This window comes from Tupaia chinensis, unplaced genomic scaffold, assembly GCF_000334495.1.
Source record: "Tupaia chinensis unplaced genomic scaffold, TupChi_1.0 Scaffold000085_1, whole genome shotgun sequence".
Classification (NCBI taxonomy): domain Eukaryota; kingdom Metazoa; phylum Chordata; class Mammalia; order Scandentia; family Tupaiidae; genus Tupaia; species Tupaia belangeri.
Window position 1 is genome coordinate 6,416,752 of NW_006159547.1, and position 23,994 is coordinate 6,440,745.

The window sequence follows — 23,994 nt, forward strand, 5'->3', positions numbered from 1 at the left end:
GAATTAGCATTTTTAAGCAATAAAAGCCAGTCTCAAATATCAATATAAAGTTTTTATTTTTTAGATAAAAAAAAAGGGCAAGAGAGTTAAAACAGTTTATAGCTCAAGAGTGTATTAAAGGAGCCAGAAGGTGGTGTGGTGGTTAAGGTGCTGGAATTCAACATGGCCAAGCATTGTTCGAGTCCTGGGCCTGGCAGGTTGCTTTCTCACTTTCTCTCTCTCTGGTGAGCCCATGTGTTCTGTACCAAATTAAAAACAATAATAATGATAAAAAAAATCAAATCTTAAAAAAAGAAAAAAGAGTGTATCAGTGAGTTTTCAAAAGATAGAAGTTAGTGTGGACCAGAGTATAAAATTAATATTGATTACTGACACATCATTATATTTATTCAATCTTTGTATACTATAATTAGCACTGAAATTTTCTGAGTGAATGAATAAATGGATTGGTGAGTGGGCAATTGGTTCCTAGACTATACAACTTTTTTTTTTCCCACAAATGACACATTTTATTGGAAAATACTGGATTTAATAGAAAATATCACATTGTAAACAAGTCCATTAACCCATTAGCTTAAAACAGAATGACTACACAACCAGATATAAAAGCTACAGATGAAATACTGGTACCAAACATAGCACTTACAGGCCTGAAAGACCTTTCCTACAAACAGAGGCAGCAGTAGCCTTGAACAGGCACAGAAACTGGGAGGCGGCCAGGCTACCCTTTGAAGGCTGAAGAGAGCAGAGGGAAGGTGCAGCAACAGCCCATCTTGGAGCAGGGCTGGAAGACAGCAGGCACAGGCTTGTACTTGGGTGTTCTGAGAACACCAGACCTCAGCCGTGGACCTGAGAGGTTTAGCAGAGCAGGGTCTTGCAAGTAGGGGGCATAGTACTAACTCATTTGGTGTGTTGTGGTGGCCCTCGACTCAAGGAAGTGGGACAGCATGGTACTTGTATGTTGCAGCTAAGCTCAGCAACTGAACTTGAGTCCAGCTGTCACCTGGCTGAACACAACAATAGTGTCTCTTGCCCCCTGCCCAGACTCCAACTTACTGAGTGTATGAAAGAGAAGAGCCACAGGGAGACCTTGGACAAAACACGGAGCTCCAGTGGGAACAGGTTTCCACCTTGCCCCTTTTGGTGCTGGAGGTGCCTGAGGGAGAGAAGTTTGACATGGCCGGGCCTCTGGAGACTGACTGTATCATTGAAAGCCATCTCTTTAGTCCCACCCACCCAAATCTTCCCCCAAGGAATAAGAGGGGTTCTTGAGACCCCCCCAAAGATGTTGTGTCCAATATATACAAACCCTAATTCCCTCCCACTTAAGAATCAGTGCACATGGCTGTACAACTTTCTGTGTTCTTCTGTACTGTAGAAACTGGAAAACTAAACCCACATCTCCCTCCCATATTGAGGGCGTCAGATGTGACTTAACGCCAGTCAGATGAATTCACATAGGACTTCAATTTAAAAATGAATTATGCAGTGGAAAGAGAAAAAGTAAGAGGTATCAGTTTTGCTGGTGCACGCTGCTGCAGAAGTGGACGGCATTGGAGCAGGCCTTGAAAGTGACGTTCCTTGACCACGGTAAGTGAAACGGCTGACTTGGAAAGTCATTCTTGTAGTGGAATTGTTCTTGGACACACTGCCCAGAGTTTATTCATTTAGCTTTCCTAACTACTCTGTAAGTTTTTTAATACCTGGGAATTAGCAATCTCTTTCTGTTTAAAGAAGTCAATATAGATTCTACTGTCTGTAACCGAGCTGTGACTAACACATTGGTTTCTCCCAGTTAAAATTTTCAGTGTTGAAATTTTATTTGCAGCCTCATCCTTCTCATCTTTTCAAATCTTGCCTTGTGCAAATGCCACCTCCCTCTTTCAGTATTCCCTGAGCTCCCCAACTAATATGCTCTATTCTTTCTTTTATTCACTTGAAAGTTTGGTGTTTCTTTTATGGGATTTGCCATATTCTGCTTTGTATGCAAATTAGTCTTTTCGCTCTATTCAAATGTGTTTTCTTTGCAGGATTATTAAACTAAAATATACTTAAGACCTATTCTGAATTCTCCAGGTATCACAGTGCTGTAGGTATAGTAGCTACTTAATGAATAATAGAGGGCTTCAAATAAAATCAGTTTAGGAAAGCTGCCTTTAGAAGCCCTATACCTAGGGATAGTGTGCTAAAATTTAAACTATAATATGCATGCTGATGACTGCTCTATCTAAATTTATACCTCTCCTGGGCTTCAGACCGATCCTTCCAAGCACTTCTGGGACATTCTCTCTGAATGTTCCACTCACATCTTAGGCCAAGCATTCAACAAAATGAATGTATTATTGTACCTTCAAACCTATCTTTTCTACCCAGTCCCTGGTCAATGGATGGCAGACATCATTATTCTCTTACCAAGTAAAATAAGCCAGATCCCTGGGCAACAACCTTTTCTTTTAATTTTCTTTCTCTCTTTTTCTCTTTCTCTCTCTCTTTCTCTCTCTCTCTCTTTCTCTCTCTCTTTCTTTGGAGAGATTTTTGCTATAGAGCACATGTACTTGCTAGAGAGAGGGAGGGAGGGTGAGACACACAGACAGACAGAAAGTGAGAAATCACTCTCCAGAGGATATGGCCTCATTGCAGTCCTTTCTCCTCTATTCTCCTCTTAAAATTTTGGGCATGCACATGACATACCCAGCATGATTTTCAAGTTGCTGGGTTTGGGACTAGAACCACAGTAGACTATGGGAAAGTTCAGCACCTGAACCATTACTCCACCTGCTGACCCCAGGGCAACAACCTTAAATACTATATCCTTCTCTTGCTATAGGCATGAAAGTCCACCTGCCTCACTTATCCCTTTTTACTTCATTCCCTCTACCACTAACATTTTGGGTCTGTGTCATGTCTCATGTGGACTCTTGCATTGATCTTCTTCATACTACCACAGATTGTTCTTGTAGCATCTTCATAACATTTTTTGAGTTGTTTTTCTTCTTTAACAATTACTTCTATTTATTTCAACTTTGGAGCAATGCCTCTGCACAGGATGTTCAAAGGTAAATTATTGGCTTACATGGATCATTTTGAGTGACTCTACCAGGAGTTTAGATTTGAGGCAGATTAATTTTGATGTTGCTTTGCTAACTATTTATACTCAGTTTTGACAGAAATGTAAGTTTTCAGTCTTCTCATCATTAAGCAAATAACCACATCAAATGTCATTTATTTTGATCGTATTAAGAAGTAGAGCACGGTGTTGGAAAGATTCAAACTAACTGAGTTGGGATCATTCTGGCTGTGCTACTATCTGGTGATCTTGGACAAGTTACTTAATCTTTCTGTACTTCAGTCTCTTTATTTATAAAATATGGATAATAATTATATCTACTTAATTTTATTTTAAGGATTGAATTAGTCAGTAAATGTAAATATGCTTAATATGGTGCTTATATAAAACATGTAGTGTCAGCTGTTACTTCTTATTAAATGTGAAATTGCTATTTTTAATTATCTAAAGATGTGAAATTTTGACCAACTGAAAGAGAAAAACTGGGGACCAGCAGTTAGCATAATGGCTATGTCGCTGGACTCCCACATAGTCGACCGCGGTTTGAGTCCCGGACCTGGTGGCTTAAACTTCTGTCGGGTGCGTGTGCGTGCCTGCCCAAGATCCCGAGAGGAGAATGGAGGAGAAGGGATTGCGGCGTGACCATCCCCCCTGGGGGGTGATTTCCTGCTTTCTGTCTCTCTGTCTCTTTCTGTCTGTCTGGTGAGCACACGCGCCCTATAGCAAAAATCTCTCCAAAAAACACTCTGCCCTTAAAAAAAAACTCTCCAAAAAAAAAAAAAAAAAAGAGAAAAACTGGTATATCTGGGAATATCAGTAACTAGTAACTAGGTGATTTTTTTTTTTTTTTTACATTTATAAAATAAGTTTGTGTAAGCTCTCCTTCCAGCCCAACTCCTATTGAAGTGAGGTAGGCTGGTCTCTGTCTTCTTTCTGCCTCTGTCTCTGTCTCTGTCTCTCCCTCTCCCTTTCTCTAGAAAATTTTCTTTATACACACACACACACACACATATATATTTTTTTAAATCTGTAACTACTGTCTTTTGCCTGTGACCTCTCCTTTCTCTTGCTAATTTCAGAATTCATGTGCATCTGAGGTGGGTCCAGCTCTGCCCCTTTTGCTCTGTGCTGTGCAGTTTTCATTTGTTTTTGGTCTTTTTTTTTTTTTTAAGAAAATATTTTTCTCTATTTTGTGTGTGTGTGTGCGCACGCTTATTTTGTCCCTTTTCGTGTGGTAGTTTTCCCTTTTCTTTTTCTTGACTTTCTCACCTTCTCAGCTTCTACATTTTGAGTATCTAGTTAGGTGTAGGTACACAGTAGTGAAACATCTGAATACTTTTAAGGTCACAGAAAACTTCAACCCCCAGTGAACTACTACAGAAAGGGAGAAACTCATCTTTATAAATCTGAAATCAGATCTCTTTCTGTGGCTAAGATGTTGGAAAACATGGTAGTAGAGGCAAAATAGGCATAGAAGTACCTCACAGTTAAGCACATGAGCTTGCAGTAGCAGAAATCTCCAATAAATTAGCCAAACTTGAGTATAGCACCAAATGACTAAAAGTCAGAGAAGAGGGGCTGCAAAGTGAGCAGAGGGAGAAACATGGAGCTGCAGAGAGTACAGCTCATGTCTTCCCACACACCACTGAATTCTTTGTTGAAACCCCACAGCTCATCCCTGGTGTACCTATTCCCTAGAAACTGTGAGGCCTTTGTTATATCCAGTACCATAGACAAAAGTGCAGTTTGCTTAGTGAGAATCAGGGAAACGAAACTGCAGAAATATTACAGGTCATCTCCTCCTGCACGCCTCTAACAGTAAGTAGGAAGTAACGTATAATTCATCAGAGGATCAGAAATTACTGCAGAGGCACAAGAAATATGGGAAGCCAATAAAATATTTCTTCCCCAGGGGGAAAGAACAGTCCTTCATCTTCCACAGACAGCACAATGGAACTCATGGAAATGTCAAATAAAGAATTTAGAATATCCATAGTGACAAAGCTAACAGAGATGCAAGAAAGGAGCGACAATGGACTTCAGAAGATGCAGGAGAAAAGAGATGATGAGTTCCAGGAGGTGAGAAAGTTCTTGTGAAAGAGGAAATACACACCATAAAAAAGAATCAGATGAAAACCGTTAGAGATAAAAGCTGTAGTACAGGAAATCAAAACCTACCTTGAAAGTATTAAAAGCAGATTATGCAGAAGATCGAATCTAAGATGACAGAATCTCTGCTCTAGAAAAATTCAAGAAGAAAGAAAATAATCCAAAAACCGAGAATAATATATGAGTAATACTAGATATCATTAGAGTCCCAAACATCTGGATAATCAGTATCCCAGAAGGTGAAGAAACTAATAAGGGCATTAATAATCTATTCCATAAAATCCTGAAAGATAACTTTCCAAATTTCAAGAGGTATTTCACGTGTTCAGACCCAAGAAATACAAAGGACCTCACATAGAATCAACCCAAGAAGATCTTCTCTAAGGTACATCATAGTCAGATTGACCAGAACCACAGACAGACAAGATACTAAAATTGTCAAGAGAGAAATGTCAAGTTACTTTCAAAGGATATCCCATCAGGCTAACATTGGAAATCTTGTTGGAAACAATGCAAGCAATGAAAGAATGGGAAAACATATTCCAAGTGCTAAGTGAAAAACAATTTCAGCCAAGAATACTGTAGCCAGCAAGATTATCCTTCAAATGGGAAGAAAAGCCCAAAACATTCCCAGGTAGACAAAACCTGAAGAATTTACCAACACCAGACCAGCTCTTCGAAAAGTTCTGAAGAGTGTGCTATACCAGGAAAACTAAAGGTAGATAGAAATAAGAGAATAAAAATGACCAAGAAAAAGGCCAACTTAATGGTAGGGACAAATTCAAAACTATCAATAATAATGTTGAATGTTAACTTCCAGGATTTAAATGGAAAGGTCAGACCACATTCACACTGTAAATTTGACAAAAGAGAGATTATGTGAGAATTGGTGAAATAGAATTCTGTGACTGTTGTCTAAAACATTACTAATTTTCTTCTATGCTTTGTCTTCCAGGTTTAAGGATTTTAGTTCTCTTGTGATTTGGTGATAGTTCCAGCAATTTGTTATTTTTTTAATCGAACAGTAAACTTTTTTCCCTTCCTGACCCCTTTGCAATTGGAAAATATTTGTGAGCATTCTTATTTTGTGACAGAATGGTTATTTGTATAAATTCAGTAATACAATAGTATCTGTTGCATTGCATCAGTGATTGAATTCTTATGGGGCTTTGTGCAAATAACAGACCAAATTGAGATTAACCTAACTTTTTTTTGCAGATAAGTTAGTTTACACCTGTCTTTAGTAAAAAGGGGAATGGAGAAAGGAAAAAATGTTTTAGAAGAAAATTACACTGCACTTGTCACTAGATTCTAGCTTTGTTTATATTTTTAGCTTAAGATTTTTTTTTCAGATTTAAAAAATAACCTTTATTTTTTAAAAGTTAATATATGCATTATAGGAAACAGAAAACACAAGCAAAGAATAAAGTCATCCACAGTCACAAACAGTTTACAGTGGGATGTGTCCTTCTAGGTTCTATTTGTAAACACAACATCCAGTTCTGGGATCGTTCAGTATATTATGTGTCATGCTCTTTCACACATCATGAATATTTACCAATTCAAAGTCTCAAAGCTGTTTTGATAACCAATATTACACTAGACCGACTCAGTCTTTTTTTAAAAATGTAATCCTTTCCTGGGGATAAAATTTCACAGAAATTTCACAAAAATGGCAACAGGCTTCCAGATCAAAGTATCAGCATTTAGGACTAAAATATCACATTCCCTTAATGCTCAGATTAAACCATAAAGCAATGGAGTACTCTTAAGTATAATGTTTATAGCATAATTTATGATCAATTCTATACTATTAAAATATTAGATGTTTCCATTTAATTACTCAATGTATTAGCACAGTACAGCCAAAAGAGATGCACATGTCTCAATGGCTATCATCCAAATGTAAATATGAACACATAATGTGAAAAAAAAGTTTAGTATGGAAGGGAGGTAGGGGAAGGGGGGGCAAAAACAAGTAAAAGTATGCTTAATTGACAAAAAAGAGAAGCTATTTGCTGATAATAAGGTATAGAGTAATATCTTTCTCTTGACTGACATGCATGGTATTTGCACTGGAAAAAATGTACACTGTAAAGACGTGATTAAATATAAATAAATAAAAACAATAAAATAAATTACATAGAATAACTTTTTTCCCCTTTAATTTGCTAGAGGGTGCATGTGCTTGCTGAAGAGAGAAAGAAGAGAGAGAGAAAGTGAGAAAGTACCCTCTGTGGGAGATGGTCATGCCACAATCCTTCTCCTCTATTTCTTCTTTTGGGATTTTGGTCATGCACATGTGTGCACCAGGAGTGTTTTTCAAGCTGCCAGGCTTGGGACTTGAACTTGCAGCTGGCCATGTGGGGTCCAGTGCTTTAACCACCATGATGGCCAAGAATAACTTTTAAAAAGTTATTTAACTTACTAAATTTACTTTCAGAAAAAAAATAGTGTACAAAGACTGAATTAAATCCTGGTAATTAATACAGAATAATTTATTCCATTAAGACTCATTAAAAACATCACTATTTCTTTTTTTAAATTTTATTGGTATTTTTCTGTTTTGAGAGATTTTTGCTATAGGGCAAGTGCACACTCTAGAGACACAGAGAGACAGAAAGCAATAAATCAGTCCCCAAAGGGATGGCCATGCTGCAATCCCTTCTTCTCTCCATATTTTGGCACACACACATGCACCCAGCATGAGTTTCAAAACTCTGGGTCCAGAACTTGAACCACAGTAGACAATATGGGAGTCTAGCAATATAACCATTATGCCATCTGTTGGTTCCAAGAATCATGATATTTTTATATTTCTTGAAGATGTTTATTGAAGCTTGGTGATCTTTTTATTCTTGTACATTTTTTTAAAGGAAGGAGCTAGTAATTATAATCTGTCACATTTCTTGAGTTTTAAAATGGTATAAAGTAGGCTAGTGATTTCAAGAAAAAAAGGCAAGTTTTTTTTTTTTTAATTAGCTGTAGAAATAAAAGTAAACTGTGGAATTAGGTTTCTCATCTTTTAACTTTATTAATGGGTCTTCATTATCTTTGGCATCTTATTTTTATTTTTCTCCCCTAACAGAAAAGCGACTATCGGTAAGACTTGTCATTAACCATCATGTATATCATTAGAAGGTGACAGTGATTAGGTATGACATTATAGAAAATCACTTGGTATCAAGTGGAAAAAATAACTGCATCTGGAAAACTTGAGTATTCTAAGCATCTACTACTTAGAATTTATACTGCTCAGCCCTAATAGTTGTACCTATCCATTTGACAATAAATAAATATTTTTATAACAATAGGCAGACTTATTTCATCAGAACTTGCTGTGCTTTGAATAAAATTTCTCCAAAGGAGATGACCACCTTTTGCTTTCCTTCCAGTCTTGTTACTGGAATCTTTTGAGGTTCAAATAAAGAATAAGCCACCTTTCCAGATTTTCATGTCAGTTCAACAAAAGAGTATAACATAAAAAATCAAGAATTTCAGGCAGAGTTTGCCAAGTTTGTAATTGGCAAATATGTTTTTCTATATGTTTATAGTAGAAAGCATAATTTTATATTTTAAATTAAGTAGCAGAATTCATTTTTGGGGGAGAGGTTAGACTGTTTATCAAATATACTAATAGTCACTTTGAGGATGCAATGGGACTGCTCCATACACTTTTATCATCTCTTCTCTCTTAGGCTGGGCCAAGATAGTCTAGACTGAGATCGGAAGTATTGCTTGCTTAATATATTAGTTTATCAGAAAAGGCATGATGCATTTTCGCATAGAAAAACAAAAATATGTCATGACTTTTCCAACAACCCAGTACTAAATAAGGAGACTTTTGAGTTTCTGCAAGAAGACCAAGAGAGGTGGGGAGAGAGTCTCAAGAGAAGGAACATAGACACCTGAGAAATATTAAGATCTGCATAGTCCAATGAAAAGATAATATGAGTCATATATAATTTTAAAACTTTTCATAGCTACATTAAAAAAAAAAAACTAATTAAAAAAATTCTCATCAAGAGTGGCTTGGGAGTTAGTGTGTTGATCTGCAGTTCTGGAAACCACATGGCTAACTTATGTGTTCAGGTGCTGAGTCGACCTGAAATATGCCAGATATGTATATTTTGACAGAGGAATCAGGAAAAGGGATGGTGGCATAAGAAGATCCTGTTGGGGTGCCTGTCTGTCTGTCTGTCTTTGTCTCTCTTACATGATCTCTCTCTGGCATATGCTTTCTCTTACTTGCATACTCCTGTCCTCTTTTGTGTGTATTCTCTCTCATGAAAGAAAAAATTAAACAAAAAATGCAAAACAGGGACCAGCAGATGGTGTAATGGTTATGTCGCTGGACTCTGAGGTAGTCGACCACTGTTCAAGTCCCAGACCTGGTGATTTAAACTCACACCAGGTGTGTGTGTATGCGTGCCCAAAATCCTGAGAGGAGAATGGAAGGGAAAGGATTGTGGCATGGCAGTCCCCCAGTGGGCTGATTTCTCACTTTCTGTCTCTCTAGCAAGCATACATGCCCTATAGCAAATCTCTCTCTCTCTCTCTCTCTCTCTCAAAAAAAGGGCACAACAGCCAGGTAAAATAAATTTGAGGAATATATTTTACATTGAAAGCATGTTCCAGTTTGAAAGTAGCCCCATATCATGGCCGGAGTAAGGACTCTTGCTAGCAAAAATAGTTAGTGCTCTGAGTGGTGGGAATGGAAGTGCGTTATTTATTTATTTTAAATAGATTTTTGGTATAGTGCATGTGTGCTTACTGGAGAGACAGAGAGTACTGAAAGCAAGAAATCACACCCCTGCTCCCCCAGGGGTGATGGCCACACTCAACAACCATTCTTCTCTGTTCTCCTCTCAGGATTTTGAGCACGTACGCATATGCAACTGGCATGAGTTTCAAATCACCATGTACGGGACTTGAACAGGTTGACTATGTGGGTGTTCGGTGATGTAACCATTATACTATCTGCTGGTTCCTGAAAGAAGGGTCTTAAATTAGACATTTTCATTGATTTTCTGTATTGTGCCAAGATAAAACCTCCTCTTTATTTTCTCTGTATCGTCTGTTATTCTGTGCTTCTCTTAGTATGTCTGATGCAAACAAAATAAATATCAATAATTGTACAAAGGAGTTTGCTCTCAAATAGGGTCCTCCATATCCAAAGGTCATTGTTTCTATAAATCTCTTCAGAATATTTTTTCTGTTTATCTTACTGAGCCAAACTTCTTTGAAGAATTATATTTGTCTGCTATGTGGTATTCATTTGGAAAATGCTTTGCTTTCTATGCAGCTATTACAGAATAACGTGTTCCTTGCTGAACAGAATGTAGAGTAATTTCTTATCCAATAAAAATGAAAAAATGAAGTGGTTCAAACGAAACTTCCAAATAGCCCTGCAAAAGAAACTCCAGAGAATCTAGCTGTCTGGGAGATCAAAGGATAATAATCTGGACTCATTCATCTGCATTTATGCTTAATCTGGGCTGCGGGTGATGTGCTAATCATTTAATTTTTGCTATTTCTAAGACATCAAACAAATATTACAATTGCTAGAGAAAGGAAGACCTGTAGCCTTATAGTAGACAAAACTCAGAAGAAGGTCTTAAGTTCACAGGCATTCATTGTGATTGATTCTCAATAAGGGACTATATTGTTCACCTTTGTTGAATCATGGACCATGACTGAATAGTAGGGACCCTTTCCCAGAAAGATGAGTAAACACACAACAGTTACTTTTGTTGAACAATTAATTTAGAGAAGTATGCAGATTCTTTGAAGTTCATGTCTGTATCTCAGTATAAGTCTACAAAAAGAAAAACAAAGTAGACATGCCTGTCTTTATTTCTTTAGTTACAAAAATGGTTTCTGGCAACTTATGCTTATTTGTCTGAATTTTAAAGAAATTACAAAGAAAAAAGACAAGATAATCTTTAAGTCTTGAGTTCTCTGTAGTAATAGTCATAATATAATTAATTTCAAAATCTTTGGGTGAAAGAGTAGGCCAGAACAAACTATCTTGGGCCAGTAGGTGGTGTGGAGGTTAAGGCGGTTGAATTGCACATGTCCAACTCTGATTTGAGTCCTGGACCTGGTGGCTTAAAAATCATGTTGGGTGCATATGTGTACATGCCCAGAATCCTAATAGGAGAATAGAAGAGAAAGGACTATGGCATGACCATCTACCCTGGGTGGTGATTTCTCAACCTTCCTCTGCCTCTGCACCTGTTTCTCTCTGGTCAGTACACACACCTTGTAGAAAAGCAAACAAAAAGAACAAACCATCTTGAATCTAAAATGTCAGTTTATCTGGAGATCTTAAAAGCAGATTTAAAAATATTTTTATTTGTTTATTGTGATTTTTCAAGCCACTGGGACTTGAACTGTGGTCAGTCATGTGGGAATTCAGTGCCTTAACCACCATGCCACCTGCTGGCCCCCAAAGCAGGATTCTATTAAAAAAAAAAAAAAAACACAAAAGACAAAAAACTGGGCATAAGGCCATCTTAGTCATACTTGAATTAATATTGTTCTATATCATGAAATTGTGCCGTTCTTTAGCTATTTTCTATGTTTTTTATTTTATTTTTAAAATTTTATTCATTATTTTAAAATTTACTACAGTATATGTGTGTTTACCAGAGAGAGACAGAGAAGGCTGCCAGTTCTGGGACTTGAAGCACCATCAACCAGGGGTGTCCAGCACCTCAACTATCATGCCACCTGCTGGCTCCATATTTCCTATGTTATTTTGATAGAGTTCTTCTTGATTGTAAATATTTCAGAGCAGAGGGATTGATAGTGTTGTAAGAGGTAGAGGACGCAGTCAACTAGTCACTGATTTTACGTGAATGTGAATGGCTCTCCAAATTAATATGTATTTAAAAATTACCATGGATCCATCCAGGGAAGCACTGAGATACTGCTGTTTCGTATGCTATGGTCACATAAGAGGCCTGGTTCAATTCCTAGCCCACCCTGAAAAGCTAGGTATGGTGATACAAATCTGTAGTTCCAGCTACTCAGGAGGCAGAGTCAGGAGGACTGAGGCATAGACCCTGTCTGAAATGTCTCATACACCAACATACATATACACTAAATAGTTTCATGATTTACAGAATTCAACAATGGTATCTAAACATTAACTTGTATAGTTGCAATTCACTTTGTAGTTATCATAATTGATTTCTTCCATCTCTACATATTATAGTTATTATTTATGTATATATATATAAATAATATATATAAATGGCCAAAATATATGTGTGTATATATATACATATATATATATATAACTTGTTGCAGTTCACTTTATAGTTATATGTGTGTGTGTGTGTGTGTATAAAAAGATATATCTATAAATAGCCCAAATATATATATTTATGTGTGTGTGTGTATATACACACACATACATACACACATTTTATGCATGCACACATGATTTTTGCCATAGGGCGTGTATACTAGCCAGAGAGAGACGTGAGGAAGTGAGAAATCACCTTATGGGGGGATGACCATGCTGCAACCCATTCTCCTCCTTTATCCTCTTGGGATTTGGGGTATGCATGCACACATGGCCAGTGTAATTTTTGAAGTTGTTGTGTCCAGGACTCGAAATGCAGTTGGCTATGTGGGAGTTCAGCACCTGAACCACTATGCTACCTGCTGGCCCATATGATAGTTATTAATGCCACTCTTATTTTTCTGGTAAGGAAATTAAGGTCAGAGACATAAAATAACTGTACCCCAAATTCAAGCTGTGATAGACCTTGTCAAAGCAGTTTCTGATTTCCTTCCTTTTTACTTGGTCAAGAATAGTACATTCCATGCCCATGTCATCTGGCAGTATCAGTAAGAATTTGTGAAATTAGACTGATTTCTCCTAGAGAACAAATAAAATAGGGTTATTTGAGCATGTTCAGCTTCTAGTCAAAAGTACTGAAATGGCTCATGGTACAGAGCGTGGCTTTCAGGGGTTGGGAGTTTGGTAGCAAAGAACATAGAAAACAGTTTTACTTCTCACTTCTGCCAGAGACCAATTCATAGCAGCACAGTTTGTGATGAGGTTAAAGAGGTCTTAAAGAATGAGGGGAGAAAGTATTGGCTTTATCAGTTTTGTTCTTCACTCTTAGCTGAGTAAGATGCTGAGATTATCCCTCTCAAATTCCAACTTGAAGCTGAAAGGTCAGAGGTACTAGAACAAATAGTGACAAAGGCACAGTATGTTCTAAGCCTAATGACAAAATAGATACAAATAAATAACTGGAACTGGAGGGCACTCATCCAAGAGTACTGAAGGAATTCAAGAGTAACATAGTCTGTGGATCTAAGGTAATTTATAGTCACAATGACCATTGAATGTTCCTAGAATTTGAGGACAGGTAACAAACCCTGTCCTGTTATAAAAATACAACTTTGGTCATCAGTTTTTAAATAAGACTTAATTTTTTTAAAGGGCAGATTTAGGTTCATAGCAAAATTAGGAGGAAGGTACAGAGATTTTCCATACATCCCGTCTTTGTCCTTTTGGGATGATATAATGAAATGCCGTAGTCTTTGTGGCTTAAACACAACAGAAACATATATCACAGTTATAGAACCTGGTTGTCTAAAGAACAATGTGCTGGAAGATTTGGTGTCTAGTGAGGGCCTACTCCCTTGTTGATAAACAACCACTTCTTCCTGTGTCCTCACATGGCAGAAGGGGTAAGAGAACTTTCTGGGATCTCTTATCAGAACACTAACCTCATTCATAAAAGCTGACCTTCATTACCTAATGGCCTCCTAAAGGCTCCACCTTCTAATACACATTGGGAGTTAAGATTTAAACCAAAGTATTTTTAGAGAAAGAGTCTCTTGTCCCCTTGCCCTTACACATGCATAACCTCTCTCATTATCAACATTCCCCATCAGAATGGTACATTTGTTAGAACTGATGAAACTACATTGACACATCATAACCACCCAAAGTTCATAATTGACATTAGTATTCGCTCTTGGCCTTGCTGTACACTATATGGTTTAGTATAATATATAATATATACACTATATAATGTATAATGACATGGATCCACTATCATAATAATATATAGAGTAAGAGGGTATTCATAAAGTTTATGAAAAAATGGAAGTAAAGTATGGGTTTATTTTGGTGCAAAAAGTTTCTAAATCCATGCATAGTTTTTTTAATATTATGTATTTTCCATAAACTTTTTGGAGTTCTTCATTGTTTTTACTACCTTTAAAACCTTCTATGTTCTTCCCATTCCTTCCTCTTTTCCACCCATAAATACTGACAATCATGGCTCTTTTTATCATCTCCATGGTTTTCCCTTTTCTAGAATGTAACATAGTTGGAATTATACAGTGCATAGACTTTTCAGATTGTCTTCTTTGATTTAGTAATATGCATTTAAGTTTCCTCCGTGACTTCTCAGGGCTTGTGGACAATTTCTTTTAAATTTTCTTAAAATAAATTAAAATGGAGACCAGGCCTCAAGAAATCCTGAGGAGACAAAGCCAATTAAGTCTCATAAGGGACCTTAACCTTGCTTGATCTGTTATTTTTATATGTTTATAAATGAAAATTAACTTGGGCTATTTCTTGTAAATGCCTGTATTGAAGACAAATGAAACAACCCAAGCCAATAAGAAATCACTAACTAACTTATATAGCAGGATAGACCAAGTAAAGCAACTGCATAGCTATAACTTAGAAGATATTTTCTTTGCTTTATTTCCATGTTAACACTATGCTATTAAAACCTCTCCCTGAGTTCCCTCATTAGAACCTCTAAATCACTACTGGTTTGGGGCTTCCTGATTCATGAGTCATCGTTTGCTCAAATAAACACCTTAAGCTCATTATGCCTCAGTTTACCTTTTAACAATTCTGAATAATTTTCTATTTTCTGCATGTAGCACAGTTTATCTATATACATACTGAAGAACTTTTTGGTTGCTTCCAAATGTTAGCAGTTATGAATTAAGCTGTGTAAACATCTGTGTACAGATTTTTGTATGGGCATACTTTTTTTTTGGAAAGATTTTTACTATAGGATATGTGTGCTCGCTAGAGAGAGAAAGACAGACAGACAGACAGACAGACAGAAAGTGAGAAATCACTCCTAGGAGGTTGGCCAGGCTAAAATCCCTTCTCCATTCTCCTCTTAGGATTTTGAGCACGCACACATGGGTGCCCAGTGTGATATTTTAAACTACCTAGTCTGGGATTTGAACCATAGTCGACTATGTGGGAGTCTAGCAATGTAATCATTATGCTATCTGCTGGTCCCAGGGCATAAATTTTAAACTGCTGTGGGAAAATATTGAGGAGTGTGATTATTGGATTATTTGGTAAGAATGTTTAATTTGTAAGAGACTGCCAAATTGCCTTGCAACATAATTGCACTATTTTGCATTTTCCCAGCAGTGAATGAGAGTTCCTATTGGCACCATAGCCTTAACAGAATTTGATGTTGTCACTGTTGTGAATTTTGGCCATTCTGATAAGTATGTGGTGGTATTACATTATTGTTTTAATTTGCATTTTCCTGATGACATGTGGAGATTCTGTATGCTTATTTGCCATGTGTACATCTTTGGTAAGGTTATCTGTTAAGGTATTTGGCTTACTCCTTTGTGAGGGAGAGAGGTAGAAAGGGAAAAGAGAGAGGGACGGGCATGTTTTTTGGTAGAGTTTCATTATTGTGATCTTCTGCCCTGTTCTCTGAGTTAACTAGGATTATAGACTCGTGCCATTATACCTGGCTTGTTCAGATTGGTCCTGGATATGAACATGGACCTCTCATGTGGTCCAGCCTTGTGCAGCAGCACCTTGCTGCCTGGGCCACTGTGGCTGGGCCAGCTTGTTCTTTAATTGATTCTTCCCCTCCCTCCTTATTGGTGGATTTTAAGGTTTCTTTGATATGAGAGAGTCTTCAAAATGTCATGAAAAATGCATGTTATAAAAAAAAATTATGTATGGATTTCAAAATTTTTTGTACCAAAATAAACTCATACTTTTTTCTTTTTTGAGAGGTTTTTATTATAGGGCACATGTGCGCACCAGAAATACAGAGAAATAGAGAGACAGAAAGTGAGAAATCACCCTCCCGGTGGGGGGTGGGGGTGGGGGGGTAGATGGCCATGCTGCAATCCCTTTTCCTCCATTCTCTTTTCGGGATCTTGGGCCCGGCATGAGAATAAACTTATACTTTAATCCCACTTTCTATAAACTTTTAAAGTTCCCTTAGATTTTGGATAACAGTCTTTTATCAGATGTATCTTTTGTAAATATGTCCTCCTAGTCTGTAGCTTGTTTACTCGTTCTCCTGACATTGTCTTCCACAGAGCAGAACTTTTTAATTTTAGTGAAATCCAGTTTATCAACTCTTTTCTTTCGTGAATCATGCCTTTGATGGTGCATCTTAAAACGTTTCCATTATAGGCAGCCAAGTGGTGTGGGTGTTAAGGCAACTGGATCCCACATGGCTGACTGTTTGGTTCAAGTCTCAGACCTGACAGCTTGAAAACATGTCAGGCATGTGTGTGTGCATGCCCAGAATCCCAAGAAGAAGATAGAAAAGGGATTACTGTATGGTCATCCCTCTTGGGGGTGGTTTTCTCACTTTCTGTCTCTTTCTCTCTCTCTCTCGCTCTTGCAAACACTTGGTTGCCTTTTTCTGGCTAGCACGTGTACAAAGCGCTGTAGCAAATTTAAAAAAAAAGTCTTCATAATACCCAAGATTATCTATCCTATCTTCTAGGAATATTATAGTTTTTTATTTATATTTAAGTCTGTCATCCATTCTAAATTAATTTTTGTGAAGAACTTAATGTCTGTGTCTAATTTTTTATTTTTTGGCATGTGGTTGTCTAGTTGTCTTAGCACTATTTATTGGAAAACCAGTCTTTGTTCCATTGTATTGACTTTGCTCTTCTTTAACAAAAATAAATTGACTAAATGAGGGAATTTCAAAAAGTTTAATGGAAAGCTGGAATCAAAGTTCAAGTTCATTTTGGTACAAAAAATGAATTTAATTCATAGTAGTTTCATAATATATTTTCCATGAACTGTTTTTTTGTTTGTTTATTTGGTAGATTTTTTTTTTTTTTTGCCTTGGGGCATGTACATTCACTGGGGGGAGAGAGAGAGACAGAGAGATAGACAGAGACAGTGAAAGGAAAAGTGAGAAATCATCCCCTGGTGAGGATGGCCACACTGCAATTCCTTCACCTCCATTCTACTCCTAGAATCTTGGACACACACACATATACACCCGGTTTGAGTTTGAAGCCACTGGGTCCAGGACCTGAACTGCAGTTGACCATGTGGCAGTTGAGTGATGTAACTGCTCCACCACCTGCTGGACTTCCTATGAATTGTTAAAGAACCATTATATCAATGTGGATTTATTTCTGGGCGCTTTCTCTGTTCTGTTTAACTATTCTTTCAGATATCATACTATCTTGATTATTGTAGGGTTATAGTACAGGGTTGGACTTGGGTAATGTCAGTCCTACAACTTTGTTCTTCTCCTTTAATATTGTGTTGGCTATTCTGGGTTCTTTGCCACTCTGTATAAACTTTAAATCAGTTTGTTGATATCCACAAAATAGCTTGCTGGGATTTTGAATGGAAATTCATTGAATTTACAGGCTATCTGAAGAAGAACTGATTTTTTTTTTTTTTTAAAGATAAGGTCTCACTGGGACCAGGAGTTGGCATAATGGCTATTTTGCTGGACTCCCATGTAGTCAACCTCAGTTGGTGTTCCAGACCCAGTGGCTTAAATTCATGCCAGGTGCGTGTGCATGTGTGCCCAAGAGAATGGAGGAGAAGGGATTGTGGTGTGGCCATCCCCCTGGGGGATGATTTCTCGCTTTCTGTCTCTGTCTCTCTCTTGTGAAAATCTCCCCCCCCCCCCCCCCCCCCCCCCCCCCCCCAAAGAAAAGATAAGGTCTCTCTATGTCACCATTTTACTCATTTTTCTTCCTCAGTCTCAGTAGCTGGGACTACAGGAATGTGCCACCATACTTGGCTTTTTTAGGATGAGCCAGAGAGCAAACTTCCCATGTTGCCTTAGCCTACTCGGTAGCAGTGTCAGTCAATGTAAGCTACTACAGCTAGGCCAAGAAATGACTTCTTGGCAGCTCTGGCTGGACAGACTGACCTTGTTTCCTGCTTCCTTCAGGTGTCCTTAACCTCTGGGCTCCTCCATACCCCCTCCTTTTGTGTCTGCTTGATGAGGGTAGCATTGGCTTCCTGTTATTGCTACTCTCTGGCTTACCTTCCTCTTTCAGTTTCTCTCAGTCACTTGTATGATCAATTCCCTGAATGAATTTCTTTGTTATAAATTCTATTTTTTTTTTTTGAGAGATTTTCACTGTAGGGCGCGTGCGCTCGCCAGACAGACAGAGAGAGACATAGAGACAGAAGGCGAGAAATCACCCCCCAGGGGGGATGGTCACGCCGCAATCCCTTCTCCTCCATTCTTCTCTCGGGATCTTGGGCACGCACGCACACGCGCCCGGCGTGAGTTTTAAGCCACCGGGTCCGGGACATGAACCACGGTCGACTATGTGGGAGTCCAGCGACATAGCCATTACGCTAACTGCTGGTTCCCTTTGTTATAAATTCTTGAAGTGGTTTCTGTTTTCCTGGTAGGTCCCTTATTGATACATGTATATGAAAGATTTAGTATAATATTTGGCCAATAATTTTTGTTTTGAAAGAGCGATTTTTCCTATAGGGCTCATGTGGTTCCTGGGGAAACAGAGGGAGATAGACAGAAGGCAAGAAATCACCCCCCATGGAGGATGGCCACACTGCAATCCCTACTCCTACATTCTCCTCCTAGGATCTTGGGCATGCATGCACATATGCCTGATGTGAGTTTGAAGCCGCTGGGTCTGGGACTCAAATCACAGTAGGCCATGTAGGAGTCCAGGGACATAACCATTATGCCATCTGCTGTCCCAAGAATTTATTTTTAAATGATAGGTATAAAAAATATAAACAAGTAGAACTTAATAAATGCATAAGCATTTTATTTTTAGAGAGATTTTTGCTGTAGGATGTGTGCACTAGCCAGAGAGACAGGGAGAGACAGAGAGGCAGCAAGTAATGGGGATGGTCATGCCTCAGTCCATTCTCTTCCATTCTCTTCTCAGGATTTTGAGCATGCACACACATACGCCCAGCATGAATTTCAAGCCTCTGGGTCTGGGACTCGGCCATGTGGGAGTCCAGTGATGTATCCATTATGCCATCTATTGGCCCCAATACATAAGCATTTTAATTATAAGAAAAATAGTACATGCTCATATGCACTCATTTGCAATTTCAGAATTTATAAAACTCTGAAAAATGAGTATTTTTAAAATTGATGACAGAGTAAGAGAGAAGCACCTTTCACGGAGTCTGTTCACGTTGTAGTCTGCCTCCTCTAGTCTTCCAGCCTGTTGAATTTTGGGTACTGGTGCATGTGCATGGTGTGTTTCAGCCTGACTGGTCATCATTTGGGATCTGGCTTTTCTTGAGTGATGTATTACCACTGTGCCATGAAACTGGCTTTGGAAACAGTTTTTAAACAATAACTTTGTGGTAAATTTATTTGATTGCAAATTCCGATTTAATCTGAACGAGACTGTGCATAGTATTTATATGTGTCACTCAGTGTGACTTTATTTACAAGTTTTATTACAGAAAATTTAATGTAATTGATCTCAGAAGACTGATCAGACTCTACTGGGAATATTGTGCAATAAATGGAATGTGTATACATAAACTCCAAAAGAGTCCAGATTTAGAAATCCATTGGACCCAAGGTTTAGGGTAAGGAATTGCATTGCTTTGTCAAATATCTGGGGTGGGGAGAAGTTTAACTTTTTAGATGGACTTTGTAGAATTGAGAGAATGGTGAAGATGGAGGTATGGGCATTCTGAGTAAAAAAAAAAAGTTATGAAGTAAAGTGTGGAAAATAGGAAAAATGAGGTATACATGGAAAATACTAAATAGGAATTGAAGGAGATTAAAGAGAGAGTAAGTAGGATATAAGTCATTAAAACTCATTAAATGTTGAATATTATTTAGATATGGAGAACCTTTCAAGAACTTTGAGTAGAAGAATAACTTAAAAGACTTTGTGCTAAAGGAACATTAAATTAGATAAGCTGGCTTAAATGAAAACTTTTGAGATGTGATACATTTAATTGGCTGCTTTAATAGGATGGGCAAGTGAAATGAGTGGCATGCCAAAGTATAAATAAATATAGAATCTATAAGACTTCATAACAGATTGGACATAGGGGAAGAGAAGGGTATATTGAATAATTAACTTCTCTTCTGGGCACCTTAAAAGGATAGTGCTGCCATTTGCAGAAATGTGCAAGGAATGGGGAGGAGTAAATCTTAAGGAAAGGTGGCGCATTTAAATTAGAACATATCAAGGGACTCAAATATTAAAGCCATCTGAAAATGATGGAATGCTTTAAAAAGATGGCAAGTAAATATCTTCTTTTCTATTGTCATTTATGGATTTATGAGGTTGTGAGAAATGCAATTTTAAGTATGTTCTTCCTTTGAAATTAGCATAGAAACATCTAACTTCAGAACTGATGGATTTGCTTTGGTAAAGCTCTTCAAAACAAAAGCCTTGCCAATGCTAGAATTTAAATAAGTTCTTAAAACTAAAAACAGAAATTCCTGTTTTCATAACAATTTGCTTCCCTTGCACATATGCCACAGTTCCAGAATTATAAGTTGATTGAATACACAATTATAAAGAGAAATTCAAAATTGATTTTATGGTTTTGATTTCTTGTGGGTTTGGAATTACCATTCTATGGTAATACGAAAGTTGTTATTTCTTAAAAGATGTTTATTAAATAAACACTTATTCCCTTCCTTTATGAAATGTCAATCAAAAGATCATGGTTATGTTTTTATCTTTGCTCAAGTGCCACTGAAACTGCAGTGTCATAGAAACAGATGCATGTCTCTAATTCTGAAGACAGTGGCTTATAGGCAAACACGGTCTTCAGAGACACTACTAGTCCGACCCTCCTTTTAAGAAGTAGGTCTCTTCAGGCTAGAATTAGATTAGGTATAGGAAGTGTACTCATGGACATCTGTATTAATTTGCTAATATCCTTCTTACTCTCTTTTTAATCTCCTCCTTCTCCTATTTACCATTTTCCATGTGTACATCATTTTCCCCATTTACTTCATAACTTTCTTTTTACTGAATGTCCTTACCTTCTATCCCTACTATTCTAACTCATCAAGATAACCACTTGTTTCTTTCCATTTACAAAATAACCACGTTTTTTTCCTTAAGCAGAAATCTGATATAACAATGTAATTCTGTTTTTTTTTTTTTTTGGTATTTCTTTTTTTGTGTGTTTTTAAATTTTTTAAATTATTATATATTAAATCACTATACATCATTTAGATTGTGAAGAGAATTTAGTCTAGTGGATTTCTCACAAACTAAGTGGCTTAAACAGAAAAAGTATTATCTCAGTTTTGGAGGCTAGAAGTCCAAGAGCAAGACATTAGGAGGGTTGGTACCTTCTGAGAACTGTGATGGGGTTCTATTCCAGTCTTCTCTCCTTGGCGTATAGATGGTTGTCTTATTCTCATGTCTCTTCACATCGTTCTTCTGTACTTTTCTGTCTCTATATACAAATTTCTTTTTTCATAAGTACACCAATCATATTGAACTAGGGCCTACCTCTATGACCTTATTTTAACCTGATCACCTCTGCAGAGAACTTATCTCTAAATAGGGTCATATTCTGGGATTAGGTTGCCAATGTATCTTGTGTGGGGGGGGCAATATAATGGGTAACACATCATTTATGACTCATGCATCCCTAGGTCCCACTAAAGCATGGAGAAAGACTGCCTTGTAGGCTGGCATAGATAGCTCTTTGAAGGAAGAAATTAATAATCAATTAAAAGATGATTATAGTAGAGTTCTCTTTACTACTAGAATAAAGGTACTCTCTCTCAAAAAAAAAAAAAATGGAGCCTGAATATATCGTTATTGTCCACCTGTGAGTATAAGCAAAACTTGGTTATGGAAAAATTTTCAAGAGTATTATTATTTATTTTTCATAATTAACTTTTATTTTTTTAATTATAAGTCTCAGATAACGGTTTTATTTTGTGCTCAACATACAGTTGTCTTTATGCTCAATATTTGGTAAGTTTATTAAATGAAGGAAATGATAAATAATATCTGAGATTCTGTTATGTATCATTACATTATCAATCAGGGAAAATAATGGGAAGAGGAAACAAATAACCAATTGACAGGAACTTCTCTGCAGTTAAAGTAAAATCATAGATGTTAGAACTTAGAGACTTCAGAGACCAGTGTAAAGACCTTTTACAATAGGAAATTGAGGCTCAAAGAGATCAGTGTTTCTAAGATCATGGGACAAGCTAAGAGTGGAAGAGGAGGTATATTGAAATCAGAGTTTCTGTTATTGCTGTTTTTCTAAACAGTAATCATTTAGATCTGTGGGTCAACTGAGGGTTGGCTGATCTCAGCTGGGCTAGACAGTGTGATTCTGTTAAATATCTGGGCTCACTCATGTGGAAGTCAACTGATCTAGGTTGGGCCTTGTAGGATGATTTGACTTTGTTCTCTGTGACTCTTACTCTTCTCTTGGGATCAGTAGGCCAACTTTATTTGTTCTCATGACAAAGACAGAGGAGCAATAGAGCAAACGCAATTATTGCAAACACTTTCTAAGCTTTTGTTTATGTTATGTTGCCAATACTCCATTTGTGAAATCAAGGAGCTGAGCCCAAGGTGAAGGAGGAAGATATATTCCTGCTCTTCAGTGGGAGGAACTATGAAGTCACATTGTAAAGGCCATGAATATGGAGGGAGGGGATGTGAATTGGGGCCATTCATCCTTGGAGATAGAAGGTGGGGTTTGTGAGAGTGGTTTTTTTTTTTTGCTATAGGGCGCATGCACTTGCCAGAGAGACAGAAAGCAAGAAATTCCCCCCTCCCCCCCGCCCCGGGGGGATGACCATGCTGCAATCCCTTCTCCTTCATTCTCCTCTTGGGGTTTTGGGCACGCACACACACACACCGGATGTGAGATTAAGCCACTGGGTCTGGGACTTGAACCATGGTCAACTAATGGGAGTCCAGTGACATAGCCATTATGCCAATTGCTGGTCCTTGTGAGATAGGTTTTGAATCTCCAAGGATATTGTATACAGAATCTTGCCTTCGTTGTGAAGATTTGTGAAAATCTTCTGCTTTACTTTCTTCATCTATAAGCAAGTATTAGCAATGTCTGTATATTGTGAAGAACAAAGAAATGTCATTTAGCTGCAGTGGTGCAGGTGGTAGCATGCTGCACTGCAGTGCAGAATCCACATGACCAACCATGGGTTTGGATCTCAAGTGAACCTGAAACATGCACCCTGAGAACCTAAGATCCTAAGGAACTGTAGGGCTGGAGGGAGGAAATCATAGTTTGATGAGACCTTGTTGAGGGGGCTTCTCTTTATCTTTTTCTCTCATGAAAGAAATAAAATAAATTTTTAAAAATTAAACTCTTGAGTCACCCTTGTGCAGCCTAGGCATCATGTGTGAGTTAGACATAATCCTGGGCCATCCTGCTCTCTGGTACTCACCATTCTGTCACTTCAAGATGCCTGAGGTGCAACCCATGGAGAGGAAGAGTGGAGACTTTTGCCTTTCAGGTAGAAATTGCTCAATTTATGTCTCTGATGTTCAATACCTTCTATTCCTGTAAGGACATTTCCCTA

The 23,994-nt window shown here is 37.6% G+C and overlaps 1 pseudogene; it reads left to right on the forward strand.

The window, feature by feature from the left end:
• LOC102492073 (heat shock protein HSP 90-beta pseudogene) overlaps positions 1–23,994 on the forward strand; it is a 29,345-nt pseudogene that overhangs the window by 3,407 nt on the left and 1,944 nt on the right.